General features: G+C 43.4%; 1 protein-coding gene across 4 annotated transcripts in view; it reads right to left on the reverse strand.

Annotated features, from left to right (window-relative positions):
- LOC147023506 (uncharacterized) overlaps nt 1–23,679 on the reverse strand; it is a 119,466-nt gene that overhangs the window by 57,662 nt on the left and 38,125 nt on the right. For all 4 annotated transcript variants that reach the window (XR_015060239.1, XR_015060240.1, XR_015060238.1 and 1 more), the window contains exons 3-4: nt 2,875–3,024; nt 2,623–2,716 (exon numbers count right to left, since the gene is read on the reverse strand). The gene's annotated coding sequence lies outside the window, so the exon portion shown is untranslated. The remainder of the gene's footprint in view (nt 1–2,622; nt 2,717–2,874; nt 3,025–23,679) is intronic.

Here is a 23,679-nt window from a genome sequence, read left to right on the forward strand (position 1 = left end):
TGACTGCAGTTATTTTGTCCAAAGGCTGTGCTCCCAAATATTAATAAGTCCAGGGTGTCAATAATTTTGTCAATGCCATTTCTTTTTATTTTCTGATTTAAAAGGATGTACATTAAGTTCTGAATCAAAAACAAAGGTTCTGTAATATTAACAGTGAGATAAAGAATTGTGGAGACCAAATACTTTCGTCAATTTCAACTTATTTTTAGAGAAAATTGTGAGTTATTTCAAAAAATTGCAAGGGTGCCAATATTTTTGGCCTGGACTGTGCAGTACTCGTTGTACTTGTTTTCATTCATCTTGGAATGTTGTGAGAATCTCGTTCATGGAACCTTTTGAATGCGCCATGCCCAGCATATTGAATTGACAAAGAAGGATGAAGAAATAAGGCTCAAAAGAGTGAAATGATAATGAATGGTCACATGTCATCGTTTTTATCTGCTACAATTAAAAGTAATAATCGAACAACAGAAAGCTGTAACAATACCGGACTTTTGAAATGACGTACTCCACTCCAGAATGCTCAGTGCACATGCACAGAAACCCCTAGCAACGGGGGTTATCAGGGCAGCGGAACGTATATTGTGTGTGTGAGAGATAGGATTGTTACCGAAAATGGCTCACAAAGCTTCTAAAATAATCTGAAAATACTTGGAAACGAACTTAAGAGAAAGGGGTGTGCCTCTGCACAACAAGAGTTGGGAGAACTTCCTGAACTCACCCAAAAAGCTGATAGCTTGCAGTTCCCTGCACTGAAAACTGCCGAGGACGTGTGAATCATTGCAAGGCCTGGAGGTTCCTAGATGGGCACGTTCTACCCAAACCTTTGACCATTGCTGCCAGTAAGTGGACTTTGAATCTTGCAAGATTACCTCGCGTGAACATGGCAGGAGTGGTGATGTATTTAATGAAGTCTGCAACTGGAAAGATAATGTCATCATTACCAATATTCAGGCAGACTTCACAGAGGGAGACACCATATCAGGTTTGAGTTTTTTTCTTAACACGAGTGAGAAGGTCATATCTGGGGCTTGCCAATGCACTTGGTAAGTTAAAATGACAATATTTACTGTTAATCTAATCATGTTTATAAGGAGGGGGTAAGCGTATGAGCTGTATGGGCTGTGAGGGCCGTTATAATTATATATTTTTTGTTTGGTTCCGGAGCCGCAAGATAAATTATATGAGATTTTTGCATCTATTGGTAAAAGGAGATGCGTCAATTTGTATGTGTATATATGTGTGTTATATCCACTGCTGCCACTCACTTGTATGAACAGGAAATGAAAGGAACCAAACTCCTCTCATCCACGGATATTTGTCATATTTCCACGAATCCAATTTGCATTCAGGAACGGAGCAATTATGGTTAACCATCTTGAAATTGCCACTCTTTTGTCTAAGTGCTGAAAATTATATTTAAAAGACAATTTCAATTCCAGATATCACGCTAGTAAGGGCAGGTTAAGAGTGCTCGGCGAGCAGAACAGTCACTGAAAACGCACACACAGCGCATGTGCAAAAGGCCTCGTTAGCATTCATTCATTATTTATAAAGTTGTGTATTTGATGAGCAAATGATGAAGAAGTGTATCATAATCCTGACAGAGTGTTGGTGCTGCCGAAGCAGTTTATCGGCCCAGGTTATACTGGGTGGTTTGTACATTGCCTTTCCAGAAGTTGGTCAGCGCAGGAATTTGGAATTTCTTCATGGTGCCAGCAATAGCCTGCCTACTCCTCACGAATAACTCCTTGAGATGTCGGCAGTCACCAACTGATGTCGAGAGATAGGACGCCCAGTTCAGCATCCATCCGAGGGAGGGCACACACATTGATGAATCTCCCTGCATGCGAAACCCCGGGATGGCAGTTGAAAGCTTGGCCGGCATTTGAACCCAGGCTAGACAACTGAAGAAAGTGTGCATACCTCGAGACTAGACTGTCTGCCCAATGACCAAATAGTGGAACATCAAGAGCACAACACAATAAGAACTTGGCGGAAATGTGACACATATGAATCTCATGTGGCTTTTTATAAAGTAGAATTTGTAGTTCCTACATAATTTCAAAACTTTAATTTCCGCTAGGTCGATTTAATTATTAATTTTTTGTGGATACAAAGTCAAAGCTCGTGGAGGAGCTATAACACAGAACAGAGCAAAAGAAAGAGAAGCGGGAAACACAACAACTGCAGGTTTGAGGACCAAATAGAGGGAGACTTGGACAGATAAGGGGTGTGGGTAAGAATGAGGGGGAAGGGACGGTACATGGGGTGGACAAGATGAATAAAGCCTCAAACTCTCAAGACGGAAAAACTGAAAAGTTAGAAAGAGGTGGGCAAAGCAGCGTGGGTTAAAGGGAGTAGAAAAGATCATGGTTTTGGATAGGGGAAGATAAGGGATGGTGGTGAACAGCTGTCTTGAAGACCTGGAGGGAAGAATGAGATTGAAGAGAATGTGGAAGTTGATTCCACATGTGGTAAAGAAAAAAAAAAAAGAGGAACGAATGAGTGGGAGGTGAGCACTGATCCTGGATTTACTGCTGGAATGGGGTTTGCGAGTCATCGCTCTGTGAGCTCAATCTTAATCTGCAGCCGTGGAGTCTGTTTTGAACTGTGATTCACCTGTGCATTCAGTTCACATCAAGATGCTGCTGCTTTACTTTGTAGAAATATTTCATCCATTTTTGATCACGTTTTCTGGAAGTCTGGTGGTGTTCTAGAGTAGGTAAAATATGGAAAACGACATGAGGACATACAATTCAAGTTAATTATATGCATAGAATTGATATCATTCATATTGGTTCCCAAGACTGCTCCATGAACCAGCCCAGCAATGAGTTGTGCTATGTATGAGTGATAAAGGATGATGCACACCTTCGGAAGCCAGGTTGTAAGCAGCACCCTCTGGTGGCAGAAGTGGAAGCCAGGCCTCCAAGAGCATGAAAGAGCAGTCACCCTCTTTTGTGCAGGGGTGTGGGGGAAGCACGGGAGGGGGTCCAGAGCGCTTCCAGCCACTCGAGTAGCCTGAGGTAACAGATATAAAGACAAGTGCCAAACCACACCCACATTGACCATGCACATATCTTTCCCAAACAAATAATACACGTCAATCAGCCAATTATGCAAGTTTTGATGAGAGAACAAACAAAGATTACAGATTGACTCCTCAAATCAAACTGTGGACCTTCAACAACAACATAATGGACTTGATATTACTCCTGCAATATGCTCTGACCTTCACCAACATGCCATGTCGAAAGAGGCTTATTGTGCTGGTCCAGGCATTGCATGCTCCAAGGATCATACTTTGATTCCTTTGTCTGAACACACCCTCTTCTTAACACAATAGTGGCAATAAGAGCACCTAAACCTACAAATTCTGAAAGCTATAATAGCTTTATGGGAGGTTTATCAGAGGCAAGCTCTTATGACAGAGTTGGCAGGGTCAATCAGACATTCAGCTGGCAAATCTTGTGCGCATGACACTCAGGAAGTTCCCGCAAGAAATTCCCCAAAATATTATTTAATTGTTCGTGTCATTCGACAAATTCTGTAGTGGCAATGAACCATGAATGTTTACAATTTTTCATGGACATGTGAAGCTTTGTACAAGTACCATTACACTTTTGCGAGCTACACCGGAAGTTGTGGGTTAGTAAGGGCCCTGCTGTAAAAATAACATTTTTCTCTCACATTTTGTATCGAAACATAGGCCTCATTTATCGAAATAAGCAGACTCGTTTATGAAAAAAATATATTGGAGCATAGATCATAACAAGTAATGAAGTAATCATAACTAATGCATTTTTACCTGGGACAAGTCACAGGTCTACAAGAGCTTTGCGTTGCTGTTGTTGTTGTTGGGGTTCTTGTTGGGAGTCGATTTTTGAAACATGCACCCATTGGTCGGACAGCTGCCAGACCACACCCACATTGGTCGCTCGACTCCGCCCATAATCTCACACAGACAAAATGATATTGCCGCCATCTTGGTTTACTGGTGGGCCCTAACACATTAGGCCTGTAGGCCTCTGCTGATTTCAAGTTGTCTGAGTTTGTTGCGTCAGATTTCCATTGGCTTTGTTGGGGTCGAGTGTTATTACTCACGATGAGGGACCTCGAAAAATCTAATCACATGTCAAAGAAATCAAGCCCGTACACACCTCCCTAAAAAAACAGCGTTGCGTAATTTTTGAATGGCGTCATATTGGGGTTAAAAAAAATCCGTGACCGTGTGACAAATCAGCTCATTCTGATATAATTGGGAGGAATCAACTCTTTTAACAGTGCTTTAAAATGTGCGTTTCCCAATCGTTCCGTTTCCGGATTTTTAAAGACAATTCACACGCGCTTAATGGCAAAGTCCCGTACCTCCAATAACCACGTCCAGGTTTTTTATGAACAAAAGGTGTATTACTACAGAAAGAGAGGGACACGCACGTGCGCACACAACAAAACAAAGGTAACAGATATAAAGTAAAATCCCCTGTTCAGAATCACTATGAATTTTATCTATCTAAATATTACTCATTCACATGGGAACACAGGGCAGACACATCACAAAGTTAATGAGACAGATTAAAGAATTTAAGCTGAACTGTGGGTAATGATTTTTAAAAAAAATTTTTTCTCAGACCCAGCTTTCACCGCATAGACAGGTGGGACATGAGAAAAGATGAGGGAGTTGAGTGGACACAGGAAGTGAAAATATAAATAGTTTGTGTTGCAGGTTGTGCAGCAGGTCATTGTTGTTTCTATCTTTGGTGGCACTTCTGTGAACGTAACTTCCGTGAAATCAGGGCCTAAACTACTACAAAATACAACACAACTTTCCCCTCCCTCTCCCCCCCCCACCCTTTCCAGAATAGTAACGAAGACGATGTGAGACATTCTTCAAGGTTGAAAACTTAGATGTCAACACATACCTGAATGACGAATGCCTTTGATGATATGCAGACATGACAAATCGGCCATTACAATCAAGACCCGTGTTACTCAGACATTGCACCACGTTACTCAGAGCAGTCAACACATGCACAGAAGTGGGACTTGAGCGCAGAGTCAGAATGCTCAGTTATCAAGGGACAAGGGTCAATAGTGAAGTAAGAGCCAATGCTTCCCTCATGGTCTGCAGCTCCAGCTACACCAGCGTTTGTATAGTAGAGTCCATGTATAATCAAATGGAATACGCGGTGCAACAAATTTGGCACAATGTAGGTGTACAGCATTTATGGTATCCAGTCATTTCATAATCAATTTACACTTCAGTAGCCTGCTGTTAACAGCAAAAGATAATGTGAAAAAGTGATCCTTCAAAGCAGCGCAAAGGAAATTAATAATTCTCACATCACTATAAGCCAGTGCAAAATTAAATAATTTTGATCTCTCAAATTCGTTCAGAGCGAGTCCGTGGGGCTGAGGCTGAAACAATACATTTTTATCGGAAATCAACCAAAGCGAGGTGGCCTGGCTGGGAGGTGCGATATGAGATGTACACAGAGACCTCCGAATGGGGAGAAAAAAACGAAAATCAAGCGACACCATACAACGTATGAACACCAAAGTTGAGAATGTAAAGCTTTGCAATGACAACTAACATACCATCAACCAATAGTGAGGCTGTGCAGCTTTGTGGGTTGAACTGCAAAAGTGTCCTTGAGCAATTTTGGCTGCCCTACGCCACCTGCCCACTCAACGCCCGCACATAATGTGTCCTTTTGTTATATTGGAATTCGATTGCCGACATGTCAGTTAAAGAGTGTTGCCTGTTTTTTTTTTGTTTCTGGTGTGTTACCAGTGCTTGCACTCGTCTCATTGTGCAGGCTATATTAAAGTTGTAATCCATCGAGACTGTGCAGCGGCAATGTTTACATCATGCCACAGACGACAACCGGTGTCTTTAACATATGCGTGACATCGTGCTTCTGACTGAGCATGTATAGCCACTGCAGATGTAAACACTAACTAGGATGTTCTGGCCATCCTTATCATCTCACTGACTTGATTGGAACATATTGCACAAGCGATGCTATTAACAAGTATCTTCGGGCATGCCGTTCTGCAAGTGATAAAATGCGGACTCTGAATGTATAACTGGTATACAATCGTCGTCTTGGCCATGATAAGCAACATTGTGACCTTCATGTCTGCCGTATACACTCCGATGAACTACATAAAGGAAAAAAAAAGGATTCTATTTCCAAAGAGCAGATTTATAATTACCTCTGCCACTGAAGGTGGACAGAGGTTATGTTTTCACCACTGTCTTTCTTTGTCTGTGAGCAGGATACCTCATAAGATTATGGACGCATTCAGATGAAATTTGGTGGACAGGTTGGTGTGTGACAAGGACAAATTGATTGGATTTTGGTGAAGATCCGGATGCGAACCCGATAATAATAATTTAATTACCCTGCGCACATGAAGCGAAAAGCAGGGTTCAGCAATTGGTTCATGGCCGTCTGTACATCTGTCCGTCTGTGTGTCTTATCAGTTTCCGATTGATGAACAGTTTATTTTAATAAAATATTATATTTTGAACACGAATCAGACAAGTCTGCTGTTTTACGGTACTCTGGCTCTGAATTCGTCCTGACAGCGCATGCGCAGAGAGGGCGAGATAATACTTTTACTCTGTCTGCCTGCCTGGCAGTCAAATGAAATAAAAAATAATTCAAATCAGCAAGCTTACTGTTTTTAAGGATGTCATAAAGAACACAAACAAAAGGTAGAAAGAATGAATGTAATGTGTTAGATAGGGTGATGTAATGGACTCTGGGTAAAATGGCAGTAAAACCAGGAATTAATTTATTAATATGCCATTAAACCTCTTTAAACTATTATTTAAATTGAATTACATAGTTGAACACTTTAGACCATAAATTGCCTTCATAATACTTCCAAGGAACATGCTATATATCGATATATATATATATATATATATATATATATATATATATATATATATATGTATATATATAGTAAACCCTCCAATATCATGGGTTTCTACCAATCGCGGGCAATCTATTGTGCTCCAATTTCATTATTGTGGTATTTTATTTTGGCCAATTGTGGTTTTTCAGCTAAGATGAGTTATTTGTTTGCGTCCACGTGTACGATTACCTCCCATGAGCCTTTTGTTGTTTCTCATGTACTGTAAATTGTAGTAATCAGACGAGCATATGGGAACAAAGCGAAATTTTAAAATGAATTTTCATCGAACAGGAAATGATATGGAGATCCTGTAATACGAGATCTAGTAGACCCACAACAGTTAATAATAGCACCCAAACATAAAACGATGGACAAAATTAGTCGTGCCAAAAGGCAAAGAAAGGTTTATGACATTGTGCGAATAAATTGAGTTGTTAGAAGTGTCGGCAAGAAATGAAAGTGCGGCATCTGCGGGCCGCCATTACAGGATCAATGAATCAACTGTCTATAAATGAGACAAATATCTGTGAAAGTTTTCCTGCTAGCAAAGCACAAAAAGTTCATTCCAATCCCGTGATTCTCATTGAAAGAATGGAAAAATCACTTAATGTTTGGATCGAGGACCAAACAGAAAAAAAAATGCCTTGAGTCGACCGGTAATACAGGAGAACCCATGGTGGATTTACCAATGATTTCACGAGTCATCTGGGGCCGAAAGCTCCAAATCAGTCATGGTTCATGGAACGAATCGAGGCAAAGGAAATTATATTGGAGCAGGTCCCCCCCCCACCCCCCGACAGCAGCTTCATCATTATCTCCGAGCTAAGTCTTGTGTTTTCTTTTTACGGCAGTGTATAGTAGTACAGGCAGTACGTAGTACGTTTACTCTCACCCACCTCGCTGTTTTGGAATAAATTTAAAAGGTAAAACTCTTGAAGTTTTTGTTTAATTTACACTGTATTTTTTTGTATTGACATGTTTATTTCAATGTTAACATTATAATAAATAGATTATATACTTGTGGGGTGTGCTTTCACATTGTGTAAGCAAAATGACCGTGCTTCCCCATTGTCTCGGGTCACTCACCTGCATTTGACTTTTCATTTATTCATTTTTATGTATTTCTATTTTCATTTACGGAGGCTTTCTGGCAGTTCTGTGATTATTTTTAGATCCTCACGGAGAATCTCGAAGTCTTACTCCCGTTGTTGTTGTTCTTCTTCTTCTTGTGGACTTTTTTTGTTTCACAGCCTACAGTTTTCATCGAAACTTCCTGAAACTTGGCACATACATATATATATATATATATATATATATATATATATATATATATATATATATATGTAAAAATACCCTGCGCAGACAGTAACCATCTCCGATTTTGAAAATTCCTCCTAGAAAAAAAGTTATGACTTCAAAATATCTCCGCTAATGGAAATTACCGAAAAAATTATCTCTGAAACTAGACAAGCTTTTTGAATTCTGTTTGTGGGAATTGAACAGGGCATTAGCAGAGATTAATTACCGCACATATGATACATCACTATGACGTCATATAAATTTTTATGACGTCATTCCTATTTTTTGACATTTTTTGTTTCACAACCCAGAGTTTTCATCGGATCTTCATGAAACTTGCCATGTATATGCAGAAAGCCCACACGCAGGCAGAAACCATCTCCGATTTTGGAAATTCTTCCGAGAAAAAAAGTTGACGTCATAATATCGCTGCTAATGGGAATCGCCTATACCATTATCTCCGAAACTAGGCAAGCTGTTTGAATTTTGTTTGCGGGAATCAAGCCGGGCATTAGCACAGATAATTTATCACAAACCTGATACATCACAATGACGTCATATTCGTTTTTATGACGACATCACAAAGAGGACGAGGATCTTAGCTCATTTGAGCTTGTTTCCTGGTGTATTGGCTTTGATATCCATCGGCACGTAAAATTTCACCTATCTACATCACCCAGAAGGCACTGATGTTTAATATCAGTCAGTCAGTTGGTTAGAAAGAGCTTTACATACAGTGCCTATAGAAAGTCGACAGCCCTTTCAAAATTTTTCATCTTTTGTTGCCTTAAAGCCTGGAATAAAATTGCATCAAATCAGACTTTTCCCACCGTTCTTTACTTAGCATAACCCACAACTTCCAAGTGAAAAACAACTTCCACAAATGTCAGAAAATTATTGTAAAATACAGAACGAGAATATATGAGTCAACCCCACAAAGTCAATACTTGATGGAAGCAACTTTGACAGCAATTACAGCTATGAGTCTGTTGGGAAAGGTTTCTACTATCTTTATTCACCTTGATTGGGCAATATTTGTCCATTCTTCTGCACAAAACTGTTCAAGCCAAGTTGCGTGGAGAGCATCGTCTTGCCACAGATTTTCGATTGGATTTAGGTCAGGGCTCTAACTGGGCCACTCAAAGACAGTTACCTTTTTATTCCTTAGCCACTCCACATTGGCTGTGTGCTTCGGGTCGTTGTCATGCTGAAAGGTGAATGAACTTCTGTCCCAATTTCAGCTTTCTTGCAGAGGGTAGCAGGTTTTCCTCTCGGATTTTCTGTATTTTTCTCCATGCATTATCCCTTCTATCCTGACGAGTGCCCCAATCCCTGCTGATGAGAAACATCCCCATAACCTGATGCTGACACCACCATGTTTCACAGCTGGGATGGTGTTCTGTGGGTGATTTACTGTGTTGGGTTTGCACCAAACATAAAGTTTTGCATTTAATCCAAAAAGTTCCACCTTGGTTTCGGCAGATCAAAACTTTTTGCCACATGGTTTCAGAATCTTCGGAGTGTGTTTTTTTTTTTTTTACATACCTCAAACAGGACTTAAGGTGGGCTTTTTTGAGTAATGGCTTCCTTCTTGCTAGCCTACCATACAGGCCAGACTTGTGGAGTGCTTGGGATATTGTCGTCATATGCACACAGTGACCAGTCTCTGTCATAAAGGCCTGTAGCTCTTTCAAAGTTGCCAATGTCCTCTTGGTGGCCTCTTTTGCTCAGCAACATTCTTTCACGAGCTCTGAAGCCCACCCTTATTTTTCCTCAGCAACATTCTTTGACGAGCTCTGAAACCCACCCTCATTTTTCCTCAGCGGAAAACTTTCGTGAGCTCCGATGCCCACCTTTTTTGAGAGCGCTGGGTCGTCATGGTAACTGTGCCCCAGTGGGGCGGGGTGAGCTTGGGGCGGACGGGACACCACGGAGATGGCCCGGAGATATAAAAAACGAGCGAGAGGTACGTTCAGAGAGAAAAAGTCTGGAGAGAAAAAGTGAGTAGAGAAAGGAGGGGAAAAAAGCATTCTGAAGAGAAAAGCATGAGGAGAGGAAAAGCGAAAGGACAGAGGAAAAAGCAAAGGCGAGAGAAGCGACCAAGAAGCAGGTGTCTGACCAGCGCCGACGAGACAATTCGCCCTTCCCAGTGCTTTGGCAAGCGAGCGTGTGGTGCCCGTGTGGGTGTGAGCGGCGCCGCCAACAAGTGAGACACGGGTCGATCACCAACACCAGGCCCTAAACCCGCGACGGATGATCTCAGTGTTCTCCAGACGTCGACTGGAGTTCAAGGCTGCCCCGCGAGAGGGTGCACGGCAAAGCTGGGTGCTGGTGACGGACATGACACGCATTTTCAGGACGTTTTCGCTTCACGGACGACTTTCTGGTGAGCGAGATGATTCTCCCCCTCCCCTCCCCCTGAATAATCTGCTGGGTACCCTTGTCTGTGTTTAGCTGTAAGTCAACCCCCGAAAAGCATCTGCTCTTTGTCTCTTTCCTGGCATTTTGATTGATTTTGCTTTGAAATTCTTTCTTCACCTCAGCAAATAAAAAGTTCTTTTTATTTATTTATTTTATTATTAATAAATTATTTGTCGATTTCCAACCTGTCCGTGTTTGTCCTTTCCTTCCATTGGTCGAGCATTGTCCGAACCAAGATTGACTGAGAGGTAATTACCACAGATTTGACCAAAAAAATCGTCGGCCCGAACCAGCGGTGAAAACGCTCGGCCGCCCTTATTAAAATCGAATCCGGTAACATTGGTGCTTTGCGGAGGGCATGCTTCCCGCTCAGGTAACCACGTGACCTCGAGTTAAACGGAATCATTAGACAGCAGACACTGGAACTCGTCGTTGACTAGGTGGCGTTTGTGGTTTTAAAACAACCCACTGTACCGGAACGTTAATTGTGAGTGGTGGCCCCAGGTCCGGCTCTACCGAGGACAACCGGGGATTAATCCCCTGAGTGACAAGCTGGTATCTCGGTAACTGTGGCCACAACAATATATACATATATATATATATATATATATATATATATATATATATATATATAAATGTAAATCTAAACATATCTTCTTCTTCTTCTTCTTTCGGCTGCTCCTGTTAGGGGTCGCCACAGCGGATCATCCGTATGATCCACATAGTGATTTGGCACATGTTTTACGCCGGATGCCCTTCCTGACGCAACCCTGGTCGCCTCTTACGACACAGGGATATGGTACACCTATTTTAACCGGGGTATTACACCGGCCCAGTACACTGGTACTCATTTCGCCGACCTCGGAAGGATGACAGGCTGAGTCAACCCCCTGGTGTATTAATTCAGTGGCCCAACAGGGCTTGAACTCAGGACCTTTTGGATCCCAAGCCGCTGCCCTAACCACTGCGCCAACACCAAGCTTAATCTAAACATATATCTTTATATATTTATTACAATTATCATGTGTTTATTTCTGGCTGCTGTTGATCTTCCTTGACATCTTTTCGAAGTCCAGGAACCGAATCTCCCCTACCCTCTTTACCTTTCTTCTTTTTTTTTTTTTGAAGACACTGTCGAGGCTCTTGTGAGAGCTAACACAGAACGTAGAACAAGGGAAGCAGGAGACAAGAGGGGTGGGAGAGGGAAGGAAAAAACAGTGGGGAACAGAGACATGAGGAGATTTGTGGAGGGGAGAGGGATGAGGCGCGAATAAAGGGACACTACAGGGACTTTCAGGAAGGAAAGCAGGGAATTTGAAGGAGGTGGGTTTAGGGTGGATTAGTGGGGGTAGAAAATATCGTGGTTTTGGATGGGGGAAGATAAGAGATGGTGGTGAACAGCTGTTTTGAAGACCTGGAGGGAAGAGTGGGATTGAAGAGAGTGTGGGAGTTTGTTCCAAAGGCGGGAAAAGAAGAGGAATGAAAGAGTTCGAAGAAGAGCTTGTTGACAGCCTTGGAGACAACCCCAAAAGGGTTCTGGAGGTATGTGAATAGCAAAGCAAAGGGGAGAAAGCGAGTTAAAAACCTTGTTAAGGAGGATGGTTCACTCACCACGACAAATGAAGAGAAAGCAGGGACCCTCAACAACTACTTCAGGAGTGTATTCACCCATGAACATCTCCACAACTTGCTTACATTGACACATATGCATTATTATGGATTAAACCTGAACAATATTATCAAAACAGAAGACAGCATTGAGAAGACTGAAGAGTAGCAAGTCAGCTCTTCCAGATAATATCCATCCACGACTATCGAAAGAAACTGCAAGCTCTGTCGCACTTCCACTAACATTCATCTTCAATAAATCACTTGAGGAAGGGGTCTTACCAGAAGCATGGAAGAAAGCAAACAACAACAACCCCACAAGAAAGGTAGCAAACAAAAGTCTAAGAACTACAGCCCTATCAGCCTTACATCAGTGGTCCTTACACGGCAAGGACTTTCAGGAAGGAAAGTTGGGAATGTGAAGGAGGTGGGTTTCGGGTGGACGAGCGGGGGTAGAAAAGATTGTGGTTATAGATGGGGGAAGATAAGAGATGGTGGTGAAGAGCTGTTTTGAAAACCTGGAGGGAAGAGTGGGATTGAAGAGAGTGTGGGAGGTTGTTCCAAAGGTGGGGAAAAAAAAAGAGGAATGAAAGAGTGGTTGAGCAGTGATTCTTGATTTTGGTAGTTTTACCAGAAAGGGTTTGCTGGTGGATTTTGAGTGCCCTGCGGAAATATGGGGTTGGGGGAAAGGTATATCTCAGACAGAGCAGGGGGTGTGAGGCCAGAGAGGAGATGGTAGAAGATAGAAAGACCACCGAGCTGCCTGCGGTGAGAGAGTGAGAGACCCAAAGTCTCAGCCTTATCGTGAGAGATACCAATGATCCTAAATTCCTTGGTTTCCACAGTGTTAAGCCGAGAAAGGTGACAGACAGGAGCACCAGCCCAGAGGGGAGAGCAGTACTCCATCAGGCTGTGGATGAAAGCTTTGTATGTGGTAATCTCAGGTGTGCCAAGGAAGAACTTTGCACGATGGAGAATGCCCAGTCGGCAATTGGCTTTGGAGGCCAGGTTGGAAATGCATCTTTCCCAGAAAAGATCATGGCAGATAATGAGACCCAGATGCTTGAATGAAAGGACTTATTCAAGAGGATTGTTCAGAAAGTATATGGGGGGGGGGGGGGTTCTACTGTGAAAAGTGAAAGAGTGAAAATGCTGCTGCTTGCCGATCTGAGGGATTATAGATGGTACGGCAGAGGGTTGAGTCATCAGCAAAGAGATAAAGAGGATTTCCAGAGTCAGAGAGATAATTAATGAAAACCAGAAAAAGAACAGGGCCCAGATTGGCCCTTGATTTCCACGATCGTGGTTTTAACTATCGCGACATTTTCCAGGAACCTAACCGCTACAATATTGTATAACATGAGAGGGCATGGCAAGTGAGAGGGAACAGTGAATAAGAGGTCACCGATATGGCTATGTACGATGCCGATTGATGTTGCGTTCCATAGTGATCAATAAAGCCTCCACCTCCTAAGCTGTGACTCAACGTTGTCTTATTCGTGTATAACGGTGATGTACAAGACTGCTTCAGGAGCGGTAAACTTCTCAATTAAAAAAAAATAAAAAAATCTTTAAAATCATTATTTCATTAAAATTGAAGTATATTATTAAACACTGCATGGGGTATCATATTCTATGAACTCTCCAGTTTCATTGATTCTTCACCATTGACAGATGGGGCCAAAAATGATATATAGCATGATATTTGAAAAAAAAATTGTGGATGGATTATGACAAAACTTTGTGGACGATTTAGGTCGGTGAGACTAACAAGGCGATTCGATTTTGTTTCAGGCGCAGGCGCAGATCCGGCGTATTAGTGGGATACAAAATGTAAACTGTTCAGCCTGGCGGAGGTTTGCGCTCTACGGAGTTCCGTTATCATTTGCAATGTTCTTGTTGGGATGTACATGCTGCTGGCCAAGTATCATACTGTGGACCAAATATATATATATTTTTTTATCACAAATAAGAGTGAAAGGGCTTCAATGACTCCCAAAAATCTATCTCTTCATTGAGTAATGCTTACAGTAGGAATGAATACATGGCATTGCTACAATCAAACACAATGTTTCATGTGTTGATTCACCAAAATTGAATCAACACCATGTTAAGGAGGTGATAGCGAGTTTTTTTTTCTTTTTCTTGTAATTGCAAATTCTTGTAATTGTGACTCACCAAAGAAAGAAATAAGAATACAATTAAGGATGAAAACATGCTTGAAAGTTAGCTGTACAAGTCTCCTTTAAACACAGAAAACACCGAATTACTTTCAACAGTTTACCATTTAATCTATAATTTCGCTTTTGGTCACAAATTATGCCATCACCCAAAAAAGCAATCACAAAAAGATGTTTGTCATTAACAGATTCGCTCGGTCACATAATGGTTAGTTTGTTCTCTCTCGGTCTGGGACGTCGGTGGTTCGATTCTGACTCTGGGCCAGGGCTTGGCTCGGTAATATTCTTGCCTCTAAGCTGTCTCGCCCGGGTTCGAATCTTGACCCGGCTATAAACTGTCATCCCAGTGTTTCACAGGCATGGTGACTCATCAGTGTGTGTGTTGTCCCTCTGATGTGTGTTAACCGGGTGTCCCATTTGCCAGCACGAGTTCATGTACGTTAAAGATCCTACAGTGTCCTTCATGAAGAGCAGGTTAGCACTCGCCGGCACCATTGCCAAAAATTTACAAAATTCCTGCCATAACCTCGTGCTCCCCCTGCCCCAAAGGGAATGAAGTGCAAAAGGGTCAATCCCCAAGGAGGTCACTATGCTCCTCATTTGGGTATGTGGATGAGTAGTAGTTGTAGTAGTAGTAGCAGCAGTAGTTGTGAGTAATATATTGTTGCGGTTCTCGGAACCGCATGCATACAACAGATAAGTGTCCCAGGATCGTTATCCCATTAGTGTATGTGTAGTTAGATCCGTATCTTTTGTCTAGTGGAACAGCAGGGAGTGCGTTGTGATGGGCTATTAGTTCGGTTTATTAAATCATTTTCCCCTCCTTCCCACTTCCCACTCTTCCTCTTTTCACTCCTGAGGTAAATCTTTCTCGATTACCACTCGTCTCGCTTGCCACAGCGTGACGATCCATGGTGCCTTCTGCCTCGTTTGCTCCCCTCGTTTTGCTTACCACAGCGTGACGATCTACGGTGCCTTCTACCTCGCTTGCTCCCCTCGTCTCGTTTACCACAGCGTGACGATCTATGGTGCCTTCTACCTCGCTTGCTCCCCTCGTCTCACTTACCACAGCGTGACGATCCACGGTGCCTTCTGCCTCGCTTGCTCCCCTCGTCTCGCTTACCACAGCGTGACGATCCACGGTGCCTTCTGCCTCGTTTGCTCCCCTCGTTTTGCTTACCACAGCGTGACGATCTACGGTGCCTTCTACCTCGCTTGCTCCCCTCGTCTCGTTTACCACAGCGTGACGATCTATGGTGCCTTCTACCTCGCTTGCTCCCCTCGTCTCACTTACCACAGCGTGACGATCCACGGTGCCTTCTGCCTCGCTTGCTCCCCTCGTCTCGTTTACCACAGCGTGACGATCCACGGTGCCTTCTGCCTCGCTTGCTCCCCTCGTCTCACTTACCACTGCGTGACGATCCACGGTGCCTTCTGCCTCGCTTGCTCCCCTCGTCTCGCTTACTACAGCGTGACGATCCACGGTGCCTTCTGCCTCGCTTGCTCCCCTCGTCTCGCTTACCACAGCGTGACGATCCACGGTGCCTTCTGCCTCGTTTGCTCCCCTCGTCTCGCTTACTACAGCGTGACGATCCACGGTGCCTTCTACCTCGCTTGCTCCCCTCGTCTCGCTTACCACAGCGTGACGATCCACGGTGCCTTCTGCCTCGTTTGCTCCCCTCGTCTCGCTTACTACAGCGTGACGATCCACGGTGCCTTCTGCCTCGCTTGCTCCCCTCGTCTCGTTTACCACAGCGTGACGATCCACGGTGCCTTCTGCCTCGCTTGCTCCCCTCGTCTCGCTTACCACAGCGTGACGATCCACGGTGCCTTCTGCCTCGTTTGCTCCCCTCGTCTCGCTTACTACAGCGTGACGATCCACGGTGCCTTCTACCTCGCTTGCTCCCCTCGTCTCGCTTACCACAGCGTGACGATCCACGGTGCCTTCTGCCTCGTTTGCTCCCCTCGTCTCGCTTACTACAGCGTGACGATCCACGGTGCCTTCTGCCTCGCTTGCTCCCCTCGTCTCGCTTACCACAGCGTGACGATCCACGGTGCCTTCTGCCTCGTTTGCTCCCCTCGTCTCGCTTACTACAGCGTGACAATCCACGGTGCCTTCTGCCTCGCTTGCTCCCCTCGTCTCGTTTACCACAGCGTGACGATCCACGGTGCCTTCTGCCTCGCTTGCTCCCCTCGTCTCGTTTACCACAGCGTGACGATCCACGGTGCCTTCTGCCTCGTTTGCTCCCCTCGTTTTGCTTACCACAGCGTGACGATCCACGGTGCCTTCTGCCTCGCTTGCTCCCCTCGTCTCACTTACCACAGCGTGACGATCCACGGTGCCTTCTACCTCGCTTGCTCCCCTCGTCTCACTTACCACAGCGTGACAATCCACGGTGCCTTCTACCTCGCTTGCTCCCCTCGTCTCGTTTACCACAGCGTGACGATCCACGGTGCCTTCTACCTCGCTTGCTCCCCTCGTCTCGCTTACCACAGCGAACCATAGTCTACCCGGAGTCTCGTTTTCCGGGCGAAAAACCAGACATGGGCGGTGAGTCACGTACGCTTAGCACTCAGGTGGGCGGAGTGTACCGGTGTCTGGCCGAAGCCCGGCCCAGGAAGGCGGACCACGTGAGGGGTCAGAGCCAGTCGGAATGCCCGACTCGGACGACGTCGGATTCGGCATCGCCCCTTCCCGAACCTCGGGCTCTATAAAGCATGGAGAAATCCTCCGTGTAAAAAAAAAGGGAATTGAGGAATGAAGGAATAAAGTGATTGAGGAATTGAAGGAGGAGTGAAGTGTGTTGAGAATTGTAGAAGAAGTTAGTGTTCCTGCATCTCGTCCCCACCCACACGATCTCGACAAATCACCTCCTGCCTGGTCCCGCCTCCTGATCCATCCCCACCCTCTGGACTCCTCCCTTCTCTGGTTCGGAACACGATCTCCACACGTGCGACTGTGGCCAGAGCAACGTGGCTATTGTCGGGTGCCACACCACGGAGCATCCCTCCCCTGAAACACCCAGGTACCGAGAACTATAACCTCAACCCCTTCCTCCCTGGCTGCAAAAGTGCCCTTTTTCATTGGGGTTTCTTTTTCTGTGTGTGTGTGTCTGAGTGTGCTGGCGCCTGTCTGTTAAGTAAGCATGTAGAAGATCTTTTATTGTTGTTACTGTGAATAATCTCGCATCAAGTCTGCAATGTGTCTGCTTTATTACGTTGCTTGTATAATTGTCACACTCTAGAGTCACTATGCTCTACAGAGTCACAGTCATGCCACAACACCCCTCTCCTGTTTCCCTGCGTTACATACCCAATAAACCTTTGTTGTGCTACATGCTTTTCCTCGCTTGCAGTAAATAAATAATTCTTGTAGAAATGTTCCCAGCTCGCCTTTGTCTTTTCGCTCATTGGTCCAGCATGGTTCGGATCCAGGTTTATCCGGGTCTATATTCCCAACAGTACGTTCCTTCTAGCCAGTATGTCCTTGGCAGTGTCGCTCGGCTGCATCCGATCCATAAAGGTGATCCAATCCGGGAGAGTGATCTGGTTCGGACAAGGCGTACCAAGGGCATGGTTCCCCAGTGATTAAACCGCATGGTTAATTAGGTAACCTGATTCCATAGGTGGGAGGACTCTCGGTCACGCGGTCAAGTTATTGGCATCCACGGTCGGTTAAGCAACCCACCGCGTGACGGAATTATCCGTGAGCAACGGCCTACAATTCCGGGGAGTCTGGTGGGAATCGACGTAGCTTCCCCCACCTAGTGGTTTTCTCACCCAACCCCGCCGGCCCGCAACAATGTAAATGGTAAGTGCTGCTTCCTTGCTTGACACTCAACATTTAGAGGAGAGAGCACAGACAAGTACCATGGGTTGAGCTTTATCACTAACTGTCAACCAGTTTTACTTGTAGTTGACCAATATGGCACTTTCAAAATGACCCCACCGCAAAATGCTCAGTGTGCATGTGCAGAACCCCCAGGAAGTTGAAGAATTTGGGGCAAAATAAAATTTACTGCGTCTGGGATAAGAATTGTCAATTGAAATGCTCACCAAGCTTCTGAAAGATACTTGGAAAAGTAACTGAGAAAAAGGGAAGTGCCTCTGCACAACAAAAGAACCAAAAAAAAAAGATAACTTTCTCAGTTCGCCGAACCGGCAACTGATCGTACTGCAAACTTTTTCAACTCGCCATATGGGCACCTGCTCATACAAACTTCCTCAACTCGCCAAAAAGCCTGGTGTTGCTTAGCGGGTTGGCTGGCTGGCTGGGGATCTTAGGGTCCTGAGTTCAAGCCCAGTTTTTTGCTGAATTAACACCAGGTGGGGTTCACTCAGCCCGTCATCCTTCCAAGGTCGACAAAATGAGTACCAGTGTACTGGTATGGGGGCACAGTCACGCCACAACAAAATGACAGCGAACCGGCAACCAAGCTACCATGTGCAAGAAGAAGAAGAAGAAGCTCATCAAATGGGCACATGTTCATACTGCAAGCTGTCTCCGCTTGTAATACGAGCACCTTATCTTACCGCACACTTCCCAGCTCACCACGTGGGTACCTGCTCATACTGCAAGCTGTCTCAGCTTGTAATATGAGCACGTTATCGTACCGCGAACTTCCCAGCTCACCACGTGCGTACCTGCTCATACTGCAAGCTGTCTCTGCTTGTAATAGCAGCACCTTTGTACCACAAACTTCCCGGCTCACCACGTGGGTACCTGCTCATACTATGCAAACTTTCAGTTAGAAAGCATTGTCAGGTAGCATAACAGATCGCACTGCAAACTCTCTCAGCTTGCCACATGGACACCTGGTCATACAAACTTTGTTAGCTCGCCAAGCGGGCACCTGATGGTATTGCCAACTTTCTCAGATGAACCTCAAAAGTTTGACGAAGATCCATTAGCCATCTCTGAGAAAATAGCAACACAGACAGACAAACATCTGTCATATCTTAGATTGTTTGGTTCCAGGGCAACAAGAGAAATTTTACTAGATTTTGGCATCTATTGCTAAACGTTGAAGCATCCGTGTTTGTGTGTGTGTGTGTGTGTGTGTCTGTGTGTCTGTGTGTCTGTGTGTCTGTGTGTCTGTGTGTCTGTGTGTCTGTGTGTCTGTGTGTCTGTGTGTCTGTGTGTGTAGAGATCACCACAAGTAGAGAATGCAGTTTGAAACCATCATCAGGTAATATTACAGGGGTGATGAAACAAATTTATAAATGCTTGAAAATCTACAATGAAAGGGCGAGGTTTTATTCTGGTATTCAAAAGTTCTGGGTCACTGATAATTCCAAAGCTGAAATCGACAGTTTACACAACATTAATAACAAGGGTAAGACTAAATGTCTATCAACTTGTGATTTTTCTGCATTATACACAAACATTCCACATGACAAGCTTGTAACCACATTGTACAGAGCAGTAGATAATAAAGTATACATTAAAGTTTATCAAAAAAAGAGCGAACTGATCTGTAAAGGAAAATAAATATTCATGTTGCGTTTCAAAAAATAAACTTAAACAAAGTATTCGATTTCTCCTGAACACCAGTTTCTTTACATTTGGCAACAAGATACTCCAACAGACAGTGGGGATACCCATGGGTTTAGATCCGGCCCCTTTATTTGCAAATTTGTTCCTGCACATGTACGAGTCTGATTGGGTCCAGAACATGTGCAGGAATAAAGTAACAACTGTGCAAAGGTGTAGAAACGTCTTCAAATTCATTGATGATTTACTAGCAATTAATAATGGGTTTGTATTTGATCAGCTTCATGATGATAAATATCCAAACGACTTTGAATTAAAAAAGGAAAACTAAACTCACACTTCAGTTTCTTTTTTGGAATTACAAATCGATATCAACAATAATAAATATCACACCAAATTATTTGATAAACGAGATGCTTTTCCATTCCACATTGTACGAATGTCTTTCTTAGACAGCAATGTGCTTAAGAAGTTATTCCATGGTAAAATTAATTGCAGGTGAAATAATTAGAACTGTGAGAGCAACCACACACTGCACTGAACTTGTCAATAGATTAAAACTTCTGAGACATTTACGAACAGCAATGAGCTTGTCAATAGATTAAAACAACTCGTTCGACGTTTACTAACATGGGGAGCTACACTTTGCAGATTAAAACAAGTTTTCTTCAACATCATAAAACAACACCAAATGGTATGAGTGAAATACAATACGAAAATACTAAAAATATTATGAACAAGATACTTATACAACTACATTTTTGAACAAGAAGGGCACTTGGTAGAGCGTATACCTCCACTTCATAATGCCTGATCCATGAGAACAATACATTTTTGAAATATCATGCTATGCAATACTATATCGTTTATGGCCCGATTTCTCATTTGTGAAGAATCACTTTGTAAATTAAATAATTCTCGTATCCAGATCCGGATTCGGATCTTCAACAAAATCGAATCAATTTCTCCTTGCCACACACCCAACCTGTCCACGAAGTTTTATCCGAATCCATCCAAAACCTTTTTGAGATATCATGCTAAATGTAATTTTGACTTCATCTCTCAATGGTGAAGAATCAATAAAAAATTTTTTTTATCAGATCCGGATCCGGATTAAGATCTTCACTAAAATAGAATCAATTCTTCTTTGTCACACACCCAATGTGTCCACCAAATATCTTCCGAATCTGTCCACAACATTTTGAGATATCGTACTTTATATTAGTTTAGCCATATTTCTCAATGGTGAAGAATCACTTAAATAATTCTTGTTTCCGGATCTTCACAAAATTGAATCAACTCTTCCTTGTCAAACACACAACATGTCCACCAAGTTTCATTTGAATCCGCCTCAACTTTTTGAGATATCGTGCTATATATCGTTTTTGGCCCCATCAATGGTGAAGAAACACTTTTAAAATTCCAGTAGTCGGATCCGGATCTGGATCTTCACCAAAATCTAATCAGTTCGTCCTTCGCTCACACCAAACCTGTCCACAAAATTTCATTTGGATCCGTCCACAACTTTTTGAGATATCCTGCACATAAACAGACAAACAAGCAGTCATAGACTGGTACTTACAAAATCGTCAACTTGACCTCTGACCTTGTCTAATAAAAGCTGTCTCCAGAGAAGGTAGCAACGCAAACCAGAAGTTTCTACGATGATTCTGTACCAAACCATCAAAAATCGTAATGTCGACCGAAGCAAAAATCTCCATTTCTCCACGCAATTATTTAATATTATTTTATTAAAGTCACAAAACCGTAATATTCGGCCATCCACCAACAATCTTTACATAATCCGACGACTTAGCGAGTCAGGCATGCGACGATAACCTTTATTGGGTTAAAAATGACTTTTAAACACGATCTTTATCGAAAACACCATCAGCACGCACACGCAAAACCATTATGTGATCAACGACGCCTCTGCTCGAGCGCACTGCACCACGTGACGAGCCGTGACGCGGCGAGTGAAATATTTTTTATACAATCTTAAAACGTCTCCAAAACATCCGATTTTTACCAGAATTTCGACAACTGGGTTTTAAGCGTCCTAAGCGATCGCAAAAACCAAAGACAAAATTAAAATCGAAGTTAAAACGAACTCGTAACGTCGACCGAAGCAAAAATACTCCATTTCTCCATATGAATTTACGGAATTATGTTTGACCTCTCTGTGACCTTGACCTTTGACCGATTTTGACCAAAATCTAATCAGCGCTAGCCATCACCCTCCTGAATCACGTGGTGTAATTTGACATTGGGAGCTTCTTCCGTTCTCGAGTTATCTGTACCAAACCATCAAAAATCGAATATTTGACCTCACCGTGACCTTGACCTTTGACCGATTTTGACCAAAATCTAATCAGCACTAGCCATCACCTTCCTGAATCACGTGGTGTAATTTGACATTGGTAGCTTCTTCCATTCTCGAGTTATCGTGCCTGCAAACAAACAAACAAGCAGTCATAGACTGGTACTTACGAAATCGTCAACTTGACCTCTGACCTTGTCTAATAAAAGCTGTCTCGAGAGAAGGTCGAGACAAAAGCCAGAAGTTTCTATGATGATTCTGCACCAAACCATGAAAAATCGAATGTTTGACCTCACTGTGACCTTGACCTTTGACCGATTTTGACCAAAATCTAATCAGCACTACCCATCACCCTCCTGAATCACGTTGTGTAATTTGACATTGGTAGCTTCTTCCGTTCTCGAGTTATCGTGCCTACAAACAAACAAACAGATGATGGAAGTCATCAATATACTTACAAAATCTTTAGATTTCGTAAGTAACAAGAAGACGTCGTGCAGAACACGATCCTTCCAAAATCCAAAAAACAAATATTGTTGTGGGGCTGGGTCTCGGTGGTGAGCACGACCGCTAGGTGGAGCAGTAGAGTCAGCTCCACCGAACACCCGGAATTTAGGTCGTACCTTTCAGGTAAATCCGAATGGTCATGGGTCCCTTATCGGACCGAAGATCGCCAATAGGTCGACCACGTGGGATAGGGTCAATTTCCAATTTCAATATACCTCAATACCCACGTAGTCCAAACTACCGGGGAAAAATCACCCTTGGCAAGATCTGCGTGATCCGGGCCGTTACTGAGCTGGATCCGAGTCGTACCCCGAGCGGAGAGTACCAGATTCCTGCTGGGCCGATTGCACGATTATGGCAACAATGAAGTCTCCTAATTCCCATTCGCAGCGCGGCAAACCAATGATAGAAAGGACAAGGATGAGCTGGGACATTCAACAAGAGGGGAATTAATTTACAATAATCGGCGGAACGAGGGGAGCACGTAAGGGCAGAGTTATCCGACTAAGCAAGGCCAATAATGTACAACAAAAGCACTTAACAGTTCTACTTATAGACGGGGCCCAAAGACACACACACGCACATTTTTTATAGAATATTTTTTATTGAATACAATAGTGAAACTGTTAAGTGAAATAGTGAAATTTTTATACAATAGTGAAATATTTTTTATACAATCTTAAAACGTCTCCAAAACATCCGATTTTTACCAGAATTTCGACAACCGAGTATTAAGCATCCTCAGCGATCGCAAAAACCGAAGACAAAATTAAAATCGAAGTTAAAACGAACTCGTAACGTCGAGCGAAGTAAAAATACTCCATTTCTCCACATGAATTTACGGAATTATGTTTGACCTCACTGTGACCTTGACCTTTGACCGATTTTGACCAAAATCTAATCAGCGCTAGCCATCA

This window comes from Eptatretus burgeri, chromosome 7 (genome assembly GCF_056783735.1).
Source record: "Eptatretus burgeri isolate ZD-2024b chromosome 7, Ebu_testis_v1, whole genome shotgun sequence".
Taxonomy (NCBI): Eukaryota; Metazoa; Chordata; class Myxini; order Myxiniformes; family Myxinidae; genus Eptatretus; species Eptatretus burgeri.